The 15717-nt window shown below is 36.3% G+C and overlaps 1 long non-coding RNA gene across 6 annotated transcripts; it reads right to left on the reverse strand.

The window, feature by feature from the left end:
- Positions 1-12824: 12824 nt before the first annotated feature.
- On the reverse strand, positions 12825-15318 carry LOC113287274. 6 transcript variants are annotated; one of them, XR_003329923.1, is made up of 4 exons: positions 14661-14995; positions 14027-14539; positions 13580-13647; positions 12825-13443 (listed from the first exon to the last, which is right to left on the reverse strand). It is a non-coding gene; the product is annotated as an uncharacterized LOC113287274 (long non-coding RNA). The 6 variants fall into 6 exon arrangements; XR_003329924.1 differs by adding an exon at positions 15137-15318 and having other exon boundaries at positions 12825-14539; positions 14661-14755; XR_003329925.1 differs by adding an exon at positions 15014-15107 and having other exon boundaries at positions 12825-14539; positions 14661-14755.
- Between the last annotated feature and the right edge of the window lie 399 nt (positions 15319-15717).

Raw genomic sequence — 15717 nt, forward strand, 5'->3', positions numbered from 1 at the left:
TTATACAACTAGTATCACACATGAGGTGTTGGGATTAGGTTTCTTAGTTGCTAGAGTTCTCCTTTATATAGTTTTCAGATAAGGGTTGCAATCTAAGTTACCTAGGTAACAAAGCATTCAATAATCACCGTTAGATGAAAACCTGATTACTTTCAAGATAATATCTTTCAACCGTTAGATCGAACTTAGCTTGTTACACACAAATAAAATGTACCTTCATTTAGGTTTATGTAGCCGTACCTAAACGTGTACACCATGTTGGCTCAACAATAGTTAACCAAGGTTATCCATATGAGCACTCTCATATCAACCTTATTCATCTTAACCATAACTAGTTCAAATGACTCAAATGAAACTAGTTAAAGAGTTGTTCAATTGCTATATTCTCATAGAAGTATACAAGAACACAATTGAAGTAAAATCGGTTTGATTCACTCGAATCAATTCATGAACATTATACCCACGGTTTGCAAAGCATGCATTCCTTAACATAAATGTATTAGTTCATGTACTAAACCGATTTTAAAACTTTAACCTTCAAGTATGCGAACATTTACGCATACTTGAAATACCCAGACAAAAATTGGGTTTCTCCAGTATGCGAACGGGTACGCATACCACCAATCCCAGCAGGAAATCTCGTACAAGAACCTTACGCCAGTACGCATACGGGTGCGCATACTTAGGTTCTCGGACTTCTCAAACCAACAGATACGCATACGGGTACGCATACTATGGTTCCCGGACATGGATTACATACGTGCAAGAGTACACAATATGTCACAATCCAATAATGGTTAAGTGTTCTAAACTCTTATTTCAATCATTGAAACTTTCTTAGAGTATGAAAATAGACGTTTTCACACACTATTAGCATCAAAGCAATTTTCAAGATATTGAAATAATCATAACGAAACATTTCAAGTCTACATCAAATGATTATATCACACAAACCATGTAAGATGTTACTCGGCAATTTTCACATGATCATCTTTTGACTTTTGTCAAGAATATAAGATGAACTTGATCGAAGCAAAAGCGTTCCAACACATATTCTGAGAAATATATAAGGGAGTTAAACTCATCTCGAAATCTCAAATGTGTTTAATAGAAAACTATATCGTAACATGACTTATGTCTCAATACAGGAGATATAGTAGAAATAGACTTTCCAAGTGATAGATGAGTTTCAGTCTCCACATAACTTTTTGTTGATGAAGTTCTACAAGCTCTTCTTAGTAGTTATTCGTCTTCAATGATGAACACCGTGAAGTCTAATGCTCAACTACACAATCTATCCTAGTCCGAGACATCTATAAGTAGACTAGAAATCAAGATTTATAGTTTTGATCACTAACATTGACAAACAAGCTTGAGATAACAACGCTTGCAAGTTCGACCGAGCCTAACAATCTCCCCCTTTGTAAATTTTAGTGACAAAACTATCAATACATATGGATACAAAATAAATAAACTGTGTAGCTTCTCATCCAAATGCTTGATATCCTTGGTTCTTGAACATTACTCGAAATCTTCATCACTTTCAACTACTCCAATTCCAAAATGTGTTCAATGCAACATCGTAGTTGTTGAAGATCTGTAGCTATAACAATGAGAAAACAATTGCTCTCAAGCATTGTTATACAATGTCATAGTATCATTACACAGCATCAAAGTTCAATTGTATCACAACTTTGACAACAATACTATGGTGATATATATCACTCCCCCTTAGTCAATACTTCATCACACAATGAAAACCACTCCCCCTTACATAATGATCCGTAAACCATATGTATTTGTAGTGTGAACTACATATTAGTTCCCTCCTTTTTTTCAGTATAAATTGGAAAAGGTACGAAAACTAGTGGGATCCTCATGAAATTTTCATAGACATACGTCATGACCAAAAGAGAACAACATATAAACTTGTATAGATGCTATCATATAGCTGAAACTACATGCATTCATCAAGGAGTTTATAAAGATACAAGATGACCCCTACAATATTCCACAACCGCACTCCCCATAAATATTTGGCAATTAAGCACAACTTCAATTAAGAACTCTCTCCCATAAAATGTCATTCCCGAAAGAACAACAAGAGCGACCTTACTTTTACAAGAAAAGAAGTATTTCTTTGAACAAACACTAAGATACTCAACATAAATTCAACTACTGAAACAAATTCAGAATTGAAGTAACACTTAAACTGGAGTTCCAAACTTAATTGCCCAACGAATCGAGATAAGTGCAGGGGAAAGAGTTTAGGAAAGACTAATGAACCAAAAAAACACCATTAGACTGTCATAAGTGTTGAAATGTCGCAATATCTAATGGTTTGGTGAGAATATCAGCCAATTTTTGTTTGGAAGGCACAAATTCCATATTTATGATACCATTTTCATATAGATCTCGAATACAATGGTACCTTATATCAATGTTCTTAGTTCTTGAGTGCTCAACGGGATTCTCAGTGATTCTAATCTTGCTAGAGTTGTCACAAAAGTTCTTCATTATCCCAGTATCAATTTCATAATCAGCAAGCATTTGTTTCATCCAAAGAAGTTGAGTACAACATGATCCTGCAGCAATATATTCTGCCTCACATGTAGACATGAATTGTGAATTTTGCTTCTTGCTATGCCAAGCCACAAGATTCAATCCTACATAGTAGAAACCCCCTGATGTACTTTTTCTATCTTCCATACATCCTGCCCAATCAGCATCTGAATAGGCAGAAGGATCAGTGTTAGTATCAAAAGTGTAAGATAGACCATACCCGACCGTGTGATTGACATATCGTATGATCCTTTTTGCAGCTGCAAGATGAGATTCCTTTGGATTTGCCTGAAACCTAGCACATCAACCAACACTAAAAGCAATATCAGGTCTAGTAGCTGTAAGATATAAAAGATTTCTATGATAGATCAATAGAGTTTTTGATCTACATTTACACCTTTCTCATCTCGATGTAGTTTACCCGTGGTAGGCATATGAGTCAGTTTTGGAGTTGACTTATCAAGACCAAAACTTGTGACAAGATCTCTTGCATATTTTTCTTTAGATAAGTAAATTCCATCCTTGTGTTGTTGAATTTGTAAACCCAAAAAGAATTTTAATTCACCAACATTGTTCATTTCAAACTCCTTGCCAAGAGAGACTTGAAAATCTTTTGCAAGTTTCTCAGATGTTGATCCCTAGATGATATCATATACATAAACTTGAGCAATAACAACATATTTCCCACTCCATTTGGTAAACAACGTTTTATTATCTCCACCTATCGGAAAACCTTTCCTAAGAAGGGAAGTAGTCAGTTTTTCGAACCAGGCATGAGGTGCTTGTTTTAATCCATATAATGCCTTATTAAGTTTAAGGACATGATGTGGGAAATCAGGTTTTCGAATCCCTTAGGTTGAGATACATAGACCCCCTTCCTTTAAATTTCCATTTAGGAAAGCAGATTTAATGTCCATTTGAAAAAACTTAACCTTAAGAAAACAAACATAAGCTAATAATAATCGAATGGACTCAAGGCGTGCCACAAGAGCAAAGGTTTCGTCAAAGTCGATTCCTTCAATCTGTGAATATCCCTGAGCAACAAGTCGAGATTTGTTTCTGAAAATGGTGCCAAATTCATCCTACTTGTTCTTGAATATCCATTTAGTACCAACAACATTGATATTGGGGAGATAAGGTACGAGCTTCCATACATCTAGTCTTTGGAACTGATTTAACTTTTCATGCATTGCATTCACCCAAAAGGGTTCTCTAAGAGCTTCATCAATATTTCTAGGTTCTACTTGCGATAGATAACATCCAAAATTACAAATATTTTGAAGTTATTCTCTCGTATTAGATGTAGAATCCTTCCCACCAATAATACTGTTAGTATCATGATTTCTTTGAACCCAGAGATGCCGTGGAGGGGCACGTTCTTGTTCAACAGGAACAACCTGACTAGGGCTCTTCTCCTCATCACTAGAAACATCAGGATCGGTAACTGTTGGAATAACTTCTACTGATTCTGGGATTTTTTCGATTTTCTCAATTGTCTCGGTTGGAGGAAATTCAGCAGGAGAATCATCATGACGAAAATTGCTTAGATCATCAATGATAACATTTGCAGATTCCATCATGAATTGGGTTCTGATATTAAAGACTCGGAAGCCACGACTATCAGAAGCATAGCCAAGAAAAATACCTTCATCGCTTTTCGAGTCAAACGTCCCTTTTTGTTCACGGTCCTTTAGAATGTAGCACTTACTGCCGAACACTCTGAGATAGCGTAAGTTGGGTTTCTTACCGTACCACAACTCATAGGGAGTGTTTAAGGTCTTTGACCGTAAGTAAACACGATTGATCAAGTAGCAAGCTGTAAAAACCGCCTCTCCCCAAAACTTCAACGGTAAGTTTTTGTTATGGAGCATTACTCTTGCCATTTCTTGAATATTCCTAATCTTTGTTTTTGCAACTCCATTAGCTTGTGGAGTAATGGGTGGAGAGTATTGTTGAATAATCCCCAAAGAGTCACAGTATTCAAACACTTTGGTGTCTTTGAATTCCTTGCCACGATCGCTTCTAAATTTCTTTAGTTTGCGACCCTGTTCATTCTGGATTCTATTAAAAATAATCTTGAATTCAGTGATGGTTTCATTCTTGTGATCCAAAAACGCTACCCAGGTGAATCTGGTGTAATCATCTACCATAACCAAAGCATACTTCTTTCCGTCCACAGTAGGTTGTTGAATTGAGCCGAAGAGATCCATATGAATTAAATCAAACGGGGCTTTAGTGAGAATATCTCGAAATGATTTATGTAGAACTTTCGTTTGTTTACCCTTTTGACAGGCACCACATACACCTTCAATCTTAGCATTGATTTTTGGAACATCTCTAACAAGTTCTTTATTAATGATCTTAGTTGGAAGACGATAATTGATGTGACCAAAACGCTCATGCCAAAGATGTGTAGATTCCACCTTAGTCAAATTGGAACAATTACTAAACTGAGTATCCAACAGATAACAGTTATTTTTTCCACGTGACCCTTGAAAAATTACTTTTCCAGATTTGTCTACAATGCTACATCCATTAGCATGGAAGACAACCTTGTGGCCTTTATCACAGATTTGAATAACAGAAAGAGGATTAGCAGTCATACCTTTGACGTATACTACATCATGAATTTCAGGAACACCAGGTAATTTGATCGTCCCCTTCTTGCTTATGTAGCATAATATCCCATAACCGAATATTACTGGACCACCATCAAAGTCGCATATGTTGACAAACCACGAGAGATCTCCGGTCATGTGCCTGTTACATCCACCATCAAGAAACCATTGAAAGGGTGATGTTGATTTTAGATAAAAAGCTCTCATACTAGCACTACTAACCCAATTGGGGCTTTCTTATTAGTATAGATTGTCTTTTAAGAGCAGACAGAAGTTGTACAACATTCTTGTGAAGATTACGTGCAACATTTACTTCTAAAAGACAAACATACATGATGATAGTAATCACGAGAACCACAAAACATACATGTACCAACATATTTATTCTTGTTCGCTGAGCACTTTCAGTTTTCACAAAGCCTAAACCTTGATTATCACCTGACATATGACAATTCTTCAATGAAGAATTAAAGGAGTTACTCAAATCCATTGAAGATGACTTTATAGGTTTCAAATCCTTAAGTTTTGCAATTTCTGCAACAAGATAAGAGTTGATCCAGGTTTGTTCATCCAATTTCTTTTGGAGATTAACAACCTCTTCAGAACATTCTCGAAGCTCAGAATTTTTTATATAAATCTTGCAATGAAGTCCATCAATTTTCCTTATCAAACGATGTTTTTCTAGACAAAGATTATTGCTGAATTTTATTAAATTAGGATTCTCAACCATATCGGTGGTTTCTAGAACACGCTCGAAGTTGAGTTTATCCATTTCTGTTGAAGCGTTTTTAGAGACAGAATCGTCCATACTCAGATTGCTACAAACACAGACTTATGAGGTCTTATCGTGTTTACCTGTTCTGATACCAATTGAAAAAGCGGGGGTACAACAACCACACCCAATATTTCGTTTGGAAATCTGAATAGACAAACTCCAATATAACTATATCCAAGAGTTTTGTATCTCTATCTCTCAATTCAATCTGCAATCAGCAAATAGGAATTTGCGAGCCCGATCGAATATAAGAGAAATAACTTGAACGGTACCAAAGACCAATGCTTAAGGATCAATCAATTTCAGTCAACAACCAAAGATTGGATTTCACAATTGATCGATTCAACGCACAACCTATGATATTCCAATTATATAACAAAATATAATGCGGAAAATAAATAACACAGACACCAGAATTTTGTTATATAGGAAAACCGGAAATGCAGAAAAACCCAGGGACCTAGTCCAGATTTGAACACCACATTGTATTAAGCCGCTACAGACACTAGCCTACTACCAAAGAACTTCAGACTGGATTGTAGTTGAACCGTAATCAATCTCACACGAATTCAAGGTATAGTTGCGCTCCTTACGCCTCTGATCCCAGCAGGATACTACGCACTTGATTCCCTTAGCTGATCTCACCCACAACTAAGAGTTTCTACGACCCAAAGTCGAAGACTTGTTAAACAAATCTGTCTCACACAGAAAAGCGTATAGTAATTGATAAATATGTCTCCCACAGAAATACCCACGAGTTTTGTTCCGTGTTTTGATAAATCAAGGTGAACATGAACCAATTGATAACCCGGACTTATATTCCCGAAGAACAGACTAGTATTATAAATTACCTACAATAATCTTATGGAATCACAAACGATGAGACGAAGATGTTTGTGACTACTTTTTATCTTTCCTATCGGAGAATAAATCTCGAGCCAATCTTAAAGAAGATCATACTCAATACGATAGAAACATCAAGATCAGATCACGCAACTACATAAAAAATAGTTGGGTCTAGCTTCACAATCCCAATGAAGTCTTCAAGTCATTAACCTGCAAGGTTTCGTGAAAAACCTAAGGTTAAAGGAGAATCGACTCTAGCTTATGCAACTAGTATCACACAGGAGGTGTGGGGATTAGGTTTCCCAGTTGCTAGAGTTTTCCTTTATATAGTTTTCAAATCAGGATTTGGAATCTAAGTTACCTTGGTAACAGAGCATTCAATAATCACCGTTAGATGAAAACCTGACTAATTTCAAGCTAATATATTTCAATCGTTAGATCGAACTTAGCTTGTTACACACAAAGGAAATGTACTTTGATTTAGGTTTATGTAGCCGTACCTAAACGTGTACACCATGTTGGCTCAACAATAGTTAACCAAGGTTAGCCATATGAACACTCTCATGTCAACCTTATTCATATTAACCACAACTAGTTCAAATGACTCAAATGAAACTAGTTAAAGAGTTGTTCAATTGCTATATTCTCATAGAATTATACAAGAACACAATTAAAGCAAAATGAGTTTGATTCGCTCGAATCAATTCATGAACATTATAGCCACGGTTTTCAAAGAATGCATTCCCTATTATATAAATGTATTATATCATGTACTAAAATGATTTTAGAACTTTAACCTTCAATTATGCGAACAGGTATGCATACTTCAAATACCCGAACTGAAATTGGGTTTAGCCAGTATGCGATAGGGTACGCATATCACCAATCCCAACAGAACATATAGGACAAGAACCTTACACCAGTACGCATACGGGTGTGCATACTTAGGTTCCCGGACTTCTCAAACCAACAGGTAGACATACAGGTACGCATACTATGGTTCCCGGACATGGATTACATACGTGCAAGAGTACATAACATGTCACAATACAATGATGGTTAAGTGTTCTAAACTCTTATTTCAATCATTGAAACTTTCTTAGAGGATGGCAATGGCCGTTTTCACACACTATTAGCGTTAAAGAAATTTTCAAGATATTGAAATAATCATAACGAAACATTCCAAGTCTACACCAAATGATTGTATCACACAAAACATGTAAGATGTTACTCGCCATTTTTCACATAATCATCTTTTGACTTTCGTCAAGAATATAATATGAACTTGGTCAAAGCGAAAGCTTGCCAACACATATTCTGAGAAATATGTAAGCGAGTTAAACTCAGCTCGAAATCTCAAATGTGTATAATAGAAAACTATATCGTAACACGACTTATGTCTCAATATAGGACATAGAGTAGAAATAGACTTTCCAAGTGATAGATGAGTTTCAGTCTCCATATACCTTTTTGTTGATGAAGTTCCAAAAGATCTCCTTAGTAGTTCTTCGTCTTCAATGATGAATGCCGTGAAGTCTAATGCTCAACTACACAATTTATCATAGTCCGAGACATCTATAAGTAGACTAGAAATCAAGACTCATAGTTTTGATCACTAACATTGACAAACAAGCTTGAGATAGGAACGGTTGCGAGTTCGACCGAGCAGTGCTCTAACATGATCAAATTTAGAACCCTTCAGATTTATATCTATCTTTCCCAAGAAATTCTTAACTTCCAAAATCATGGATTTTTCCTTTTCCATAGTCATTGCAATTTTCTGGGAGATCATTCCATTTTACAGTAAACGTATCATTGACTTTTTTGGTATCCAGTTCTGAGTGCGTTTTGGAATAACCTGAACCTTCTTCCCCTTATTCTCTTCAAGATTTCTCGAAAGAGAATCGGATTGACTATTATTTTGAAAGTTAGTCTTTCTCCAATTAGGAGCATCTGATCTTGTTTTCGTATTTACAAAGTTATCTTTTTGATAATTATTACAATTGTGAAAAGGCTTTGTATGACGTTTATAGGAAAATCTAGGTTTATCAAAGCACTGATTCCTTTGCCTAAAGGTTGGACGTTGACAACCCGTAATGTCAAGTGGATTAGCCTTACCATATGATCTAGGCTTAATAACTTCTTGTGATTCCCAAACAAGAACATCGTGCAGCTTATCATTCCTTATACGAAAACGTCATCTCATCTGTAGGTGACCTTTGTTTCTGTAATAGTGGAAAACATAAGGAATGTTCTTACCTGGATTCGTGTGTGCTGGCTTTGGAGGTTGATATACTTTGCTCTTTCGAACATTAAATATCGGTGAAGGTATTTCACTTTTGCCATCAGTGGAAACCTTAGGTTGAGAAGAATCACCAGCTTTGACAAATTTTACCTCTTTCCTAGTACTTGGAGAATCTATTCCCTTATAGACCAATCCTCGTGTATCATGATGATTTTTACTTGCTCATAACATAGTGGTTAATTTGTTCGAGCTAGTTTACATCATCGTTGTGTAACCTATTCTATATGAAACAAAACCTAACACTAGTTCATATAAAACTGAGGGCAAATATGTAGATGACAAAATATAACATCTACGGGTATCTAAGACCTGAAAAGGATAAACTCAAATAAGATTCATATAAGCAACGCATGGCACTAATTTATACAAAACTGAGGGAAAATATGTAGATGGTTGTAGATGGGGAAAAACGAGTTGTTAATTTTAAGGAATTGAGGAGACGACCGTGCGGAGGAAACTCCTTGAACCGAGCGAACTGTCTAACCTCACACATATGCACTGCAAAAAGGGTGTGCTTTGAATTCGAGAGATCAATCTGTAGGACTCCGGCCTAAACCAAGACAATGGTCGTTCTAGAGTCAATTCGCTCACAAGAGAGGATGAGTCGATATGTAGAAGGAAAGCTGAGAAATATGTGAGATCAATGGTGATAAAAATTGTAGGTGTGTTGTGTATTCTGCGTGAAGAAATAAGATAAGCTCTGATTGATTGAATTTGCTCTGTTGAGAGTAATTGTTCAGGCGTTGAGTTTTTTTTCTCTTGTTGTCCGTTCGACGAAAGAGAGTCTGTTATTTCAATCATAATTCATAGACTTATTTATATTTCAAGAATTCTAGACACCTTGATCCCATGAAGTGTGACAGTTGCTGGAGTCAAATAATGGGAAAGTGGAAATTGTGTTAAAACCAGTTGCTCATCATGCGAAGACTTGGTTGATTTTCTACCCACTACTTTGATAACACCTCTAACTGCTTGCACGGCTTACTCACATTCTCATCGTGTGGATGACAACACATGCCGTAGACCGCCATACAAAACCATAGTTGATATCCCCCATATGACACGATTGATGTCTCGTGTGATTGTGGAGTCTGCGAGGCAGACTTAATCAGTTGTTGACATTATGAGACGATGAATCTTTGTATTGCTTAGTAGAACATGATTTGCAAATGTTCTAGGACTCATGAGTTGAACATGTCTGTTGAGGCAGAGGTATAATTTTCGAATGAATGTTGATAGTTAAGGTGAGCAAATGTTGCTGAATTGTTGAATATTGATAGTTGAATCAATATTCCTTAGTCTGACCAAATATTGCTCATCTGAGCAAATGTTGCTCGTTTTATTGATATATTATTGGTAGTGGGACCAAATAAAATATTAATTTAAGATATTGGAAACTGATCCGAGTATGATAATTCAAATGTTGATCACGGGATCAACGTAAAATTATTAGTGTTTGAATCTGCTTAGAATTATGTTTTACAGAGCTTTGGATTCGAAACCCTAATTTTGATCAATTGATGATTTATTGAAAATCAACCACGGAGTGAAGGAGGGACCGGCTACATGGGATGATGGACCCGCTATGTAGCGCCCAGATGCTCGAGTGAGCAAATACCAAAGTCTCTTGAAGATCAGTTGGTGAAAGGATGATTAAATGCTGGTTTGATCATTTATTAAAATAGTGCTCTTCTGAGCCTTAGGTGATCAAATAATTATGAAGAGATAAGGGACCGAATAAGGGGTCATGGAACCGACCCTGGTTGGTCATGGGACTGACTGACGACCATTTGATGAAATTCTTGTTTGGAAGAGTTTGAACCTAGTATGAACAAATTAGATCAAATTATGAAAATATGTGGGACCAGCTTCTTGCAAGCCAAAAGGCCAACCCTGGTCGGTCAAGGTAATATTCCCATATTACCAAAGTGTTCGTGTCTCAGTCCTGAGAATTTTGATATTTTCTGATGCGCGTTTGAGCAACATTTGAGAAAATATGAAGAAATCAGGATTTTTGCTGAGACTGAGGAACTTCATAAGATGAAGGAAATAATAATAAAATAAGGAATCATAAAGTGTGGTACCGGCTATGGCTAAGTCATGGCCGGCCGACCAATGAGCCCGGTCCCATGGCACTTTTCCTAATTTTATATTATTTTCATGATTTGAAGGAAATATCATGAAATCAAGGAGTTTGTTGAAACGAAAGAGTTTCCTTGAATTGAAGGAGTTTCCATGAGATGAAGGAGTTTGTCAAAGTGGTGTCTTCCCAAGTGAAATCGGAAGGCCATTGCATGGTGTAAAATTATTGGGAGGCCCTGTTAGCCTAGAATCTCAATACTGCAGTGATACTGTTCTTCACAGGGTGGATAAAACCATCCAGTTGATGCAGAAAGTACAACAAATTCACGACCCACAGTGTGAGTTATTGCTTCTGAGAAATTGTATTGGGGTCTCCAGACTCTATTTTGCAATGCGCACCACCTGCCCGGCTCATCTGCATCCTGCTTCCACAGTTTATGACAAGCACCTACTCCAATACTTACGACAGCTCACCGTAGGTGATGGTGCTGGGTTTGGCCTATTCCAACAACGCTTGGCCACCTTGCCAATCAAGGATGGAGGGTTTGGCATCTACACTATGGCAGACACTTCAAAATACTGCTATTTGGCATCTCAGATTCAGACCAAACATCTGCAGGAAACCATTCTTCAACTCTCAACGCCTGCAGACCTCAGTCCAAGTTATGAACTAGCTCTTCAATCATTTACTCAAGCCTGCGGATCTCCTGCCTCCATTTCCAGCGTCATTGATGCCGCCCCTCATCCCATGAAATTATTGGCGCAACTACCCCTGTTTGCTTATTGAAAAGTTTATAGATCCTTGAAAAGACTTTTCTAATAATACTTCATATCTATTATTTTGAAGAGATTGGGATCTTAATTATATTTTGGTATTCCTACCCAAAAGTATGTGCATACACATCTAAAAATGTCTATGTGAATATGTCCAGACTCAGCATTTGGATTCCTTTCAACTCTGTGAAGGATGATTTTTCTGTTAATGATTTTGTTAACAGAGGATTTATTCAGACTCCACATAATGGTTTCAATGAAGCAAGTGATATTCTAATAAAAGATTATAGGTTTAATAATTCTAAAGATATTTTCTGTGATTATCTTGTCAGAAATTTTCCGCATATTCAGTTTAGAAGTATTTTACTAGCTCAAGATCCTACTTATGCTTTGCCAAATTGGAAGCCTACACAGTCCAAAAAACCTTCAAACACCCAATTCATTAGAAACTAAGCAATAGCTAAAGGTTATTAATCCGTCTGTTATGTATATACAGACATGTCTTAGATCACAGAAAACATGATATCTTGGTAACGAATAGTCAATAAAAAAAATGTATCCAAATTACAATCATTATCCACAATTTACAAAGAATCAGTTTTACTCAAAGGTCGTGCATTCCCGCATTATCGTGTATACTAGCTTTATAAGCTAGCGGGTGTACGTCGTTGGATGGACTTCGATCTCTTATTTTGGCTTTCCTATGTTACAGCTCGTGATAGCATTACTTTTTATTCTATACTGGAATATGACCCGGGCCGTGGTGTTACCGTAAAATGGGAGGTTATGCATAGAGAAGTAAACATATCAAATTAATATCATTATGTACCAAGACTATCACTTTAGATGTATTATTTTAATATTAGCACACAATAAAATCCTCATTTCATTTCCATTAGCAAATGGTATGTTCGGGTAACCGAAATTGATGAAGAGAAATTATACTCCCTGTCCCAAGTAATGTGATACAGAAAAAGAAAAAAAAAACATTCCTCAAGTATTTCATGCAGTGGACGGCTGCCACATTCTTCCAGCAATGTTACATTTTACGGTTGACCGAAGAAAAAAAGGAGAAAAATGGGTCAAACATTTATCTAACGCCTTCACCCTTAGCTTATAAGTTACACGGGAGCGTGCGAAACGCTCTTAGCAGCTAGAGCAGACATCACCAATATGATTTAAAATCCTCTCAACCCATCTCCATCAGAAAGTATGTCCCCAGCCATCTCTCAATAGATAAACTTAAGAAAATAATTAGCCTTAGATGCTTCCGTATACAAAAAAAGAAAAAAAAGAATCGAATGACCTTACAATTACAAATCAAAAATTGGTTTAGCACCTGCAACCATGTACATCGAGAGAGATATTTAGTGTAGAAAACAAAGACATATTTATGACACAAAAGGGTTCTTTAAGAAGTAGCAGTTTACACTGTGCAACAGACTTGCGATCAACTTTTGTAGCCAAACTTTAATCAATACCTGACAATAACCTTTTTGTAAGAAAGAAATTAATGCAATAAGGTTTTAGTTCATAATATGGCTACATAGATAGATGAAATTTGAAACCACGATTTTGTAGTTTAAAGCAATAGTTGGATGGGGGCGAATTACATACCTTCGCATGAACATACTTTCCCTTGCGGACGAACATACTCTTGCATGAGGAAGATATAACGCATGGTGCTGTGCCACATCGACATGTAAAAGCATAAGATTCAAGTTTCATCAACAATGTTCCACTATAGATGTCAAAGGGCATCTCTAATTTAGCCTAGGCAGTAATGTGATTCAGTGTGGACATTTGTTGTCCTGAAACTTGGAAGTTTATGTTCTTTGACCAAAACCAAAGAATTAAGACTATAACAGTAGACAACTATAGAGTAAATATCAAAATTCGATGGCAATAGTTTATAGACCTGCATGGAAACTTTTAATTACGTAATGCCTTGTTTCGGGAGTCTTACTGTTTTGGGAGCAATGGACACATGCCAACTAATTCAAAAACTAACGGTAGATACATCACCATATAAAGAAAAATGGTACATACGCACATTACACTGACCTTTCCTTTCTCTTCAATCACAAATTTTGTATGTTACGTGTCAACCACTTCATAGTTCATATCGAAGAGTGTATGGTTTCCTACAGAACTAAAAATATCATGAAATGAAACAGGAAACCTCAAAAAATCCTGCTTGATTAGTAAATTATAGGCTTGGGTATTTTTAGTACTATAGGAAACCATACACTCTTCATTTCCTGTTCATGTCGGCAGCAAACAGTCCATTAGATCGAGCTCGTGTACAAAATTGATCCAAACCAAAATTAAGGCGAATTGGTAAGCTAGCAAAACTGTGTAAAATTGTTGAAAGGCAATGCAACAAAATATTAGCCAATAGTATTTCTTAACTCTACATTGATATTAGGTAATGCATCATTATCAAACTGTCACACAATATCATCACTGTACAACAATCACAGGTCAGTTAGAGATGGATATCCCGTGTTGATTTAAATGATTTACCTGAAATGGATGCTGAATTTTTTTCATGCTATGTCCTCAACCAACAAAAATCTGCAATAATACATCAAAATTTACAGCAAAACCAATCGATCAAAACAACTAAAGCACGGAAACACCAAAGAGAAATTAACAAATCAAAAAGATTGAGCATTCAAATCCCAGTTTAAATTACCTTGGTCCTTGGATGAGTTTTCTAGCCAGGAATTTTCAATTGATGATGATTCTGGTGTTGTTATTGAGAAATGCAAAATACCCAAGCCAGGATATCTAAAAAATCAAAACAAATCAAAACTCATGATGAGAAAGTCACACATCTGCAATACTTTTATTAATCCAAATTCCAAACAGAAACCAAAAAATTAATAAAAATAAATTAACAAAAAGATTAAGAGGGCGAAGGAGAAGGAGTGGAAGAAGAAGCTCTGCTGCTCTAGAGAGGTTTATATAGTCGCATATTTAGGTTTCCGAAACCTAATAGATTGATTAGCGGTTGTTATGGATTATGAATGGGATTGTTGCAAATACCATTTCTTGAGATTTTTCTTTGCGTAACGGAAGAATCAATGGAAAAAAGTTAGGGAGGAATTGTCATTATAAAAAAATTAAAATTGAAGAATGAGTTTATGAACTCCACGTGGAGACACTCACGGACGTGGGATCAAGGCATAAAAAGAGGAAGCATTTTTAGCCACGATTTGTCTCCATCAACTTAGTTGAATTGGAGCCGTCGATTGCACAAAACAAATTAACAAAAAGATTAAGAAGGCGAAGGAGTGGAAGAAGAAGCTCTGCTGCTCTAGAGAGATTTATATAGTCGCATATTTAGGTTTCCGAAACCTAATAGATTGATTAGAGGTTGTTATGGCTTATGAATGGGGTTGTTGTAAATACCATTTCTTGAGATTTTGCTTTGCGTAACGGAAGAATCAATGGATAAAAGTTAGGGAGGAATTGTCATTATAAAAATTAAAGCTGAAGAATGAGTTTATGAACTCCACGTGGAGACACTCACGGACGTGGGATCAAGGCATAAAAAGGGGAAGTATTTTTAGCCACGATTTGTCTCCATCAACTTAGTTGAATTGGAGCCGTCGATTGCACAAAACAACCCATTCAAAACCGTCTGGTCAGCAAAACACATTTGTTTTTGTAAGATAGATATTTTCTTCTATATCCTCAATCATAATTATATTTATGAATTACTCCATTTATGCTTTAACGGAGAATTT

Source organism: Papaver somniferum, chromosome 6 (genome assembly GCF_003573695.1).
Source record: "Papaver somniferum cultivar HN1 chromosome 6, ASM357369v1, whole genome shotgun sequence".
NCBI classification, from domain to species: Eukaryota; Viridiplantae; Streptophyta; class Magnoliopsida; order Ranunculales; family Papaveraceae; genus Papaver; species Papaver somniferum.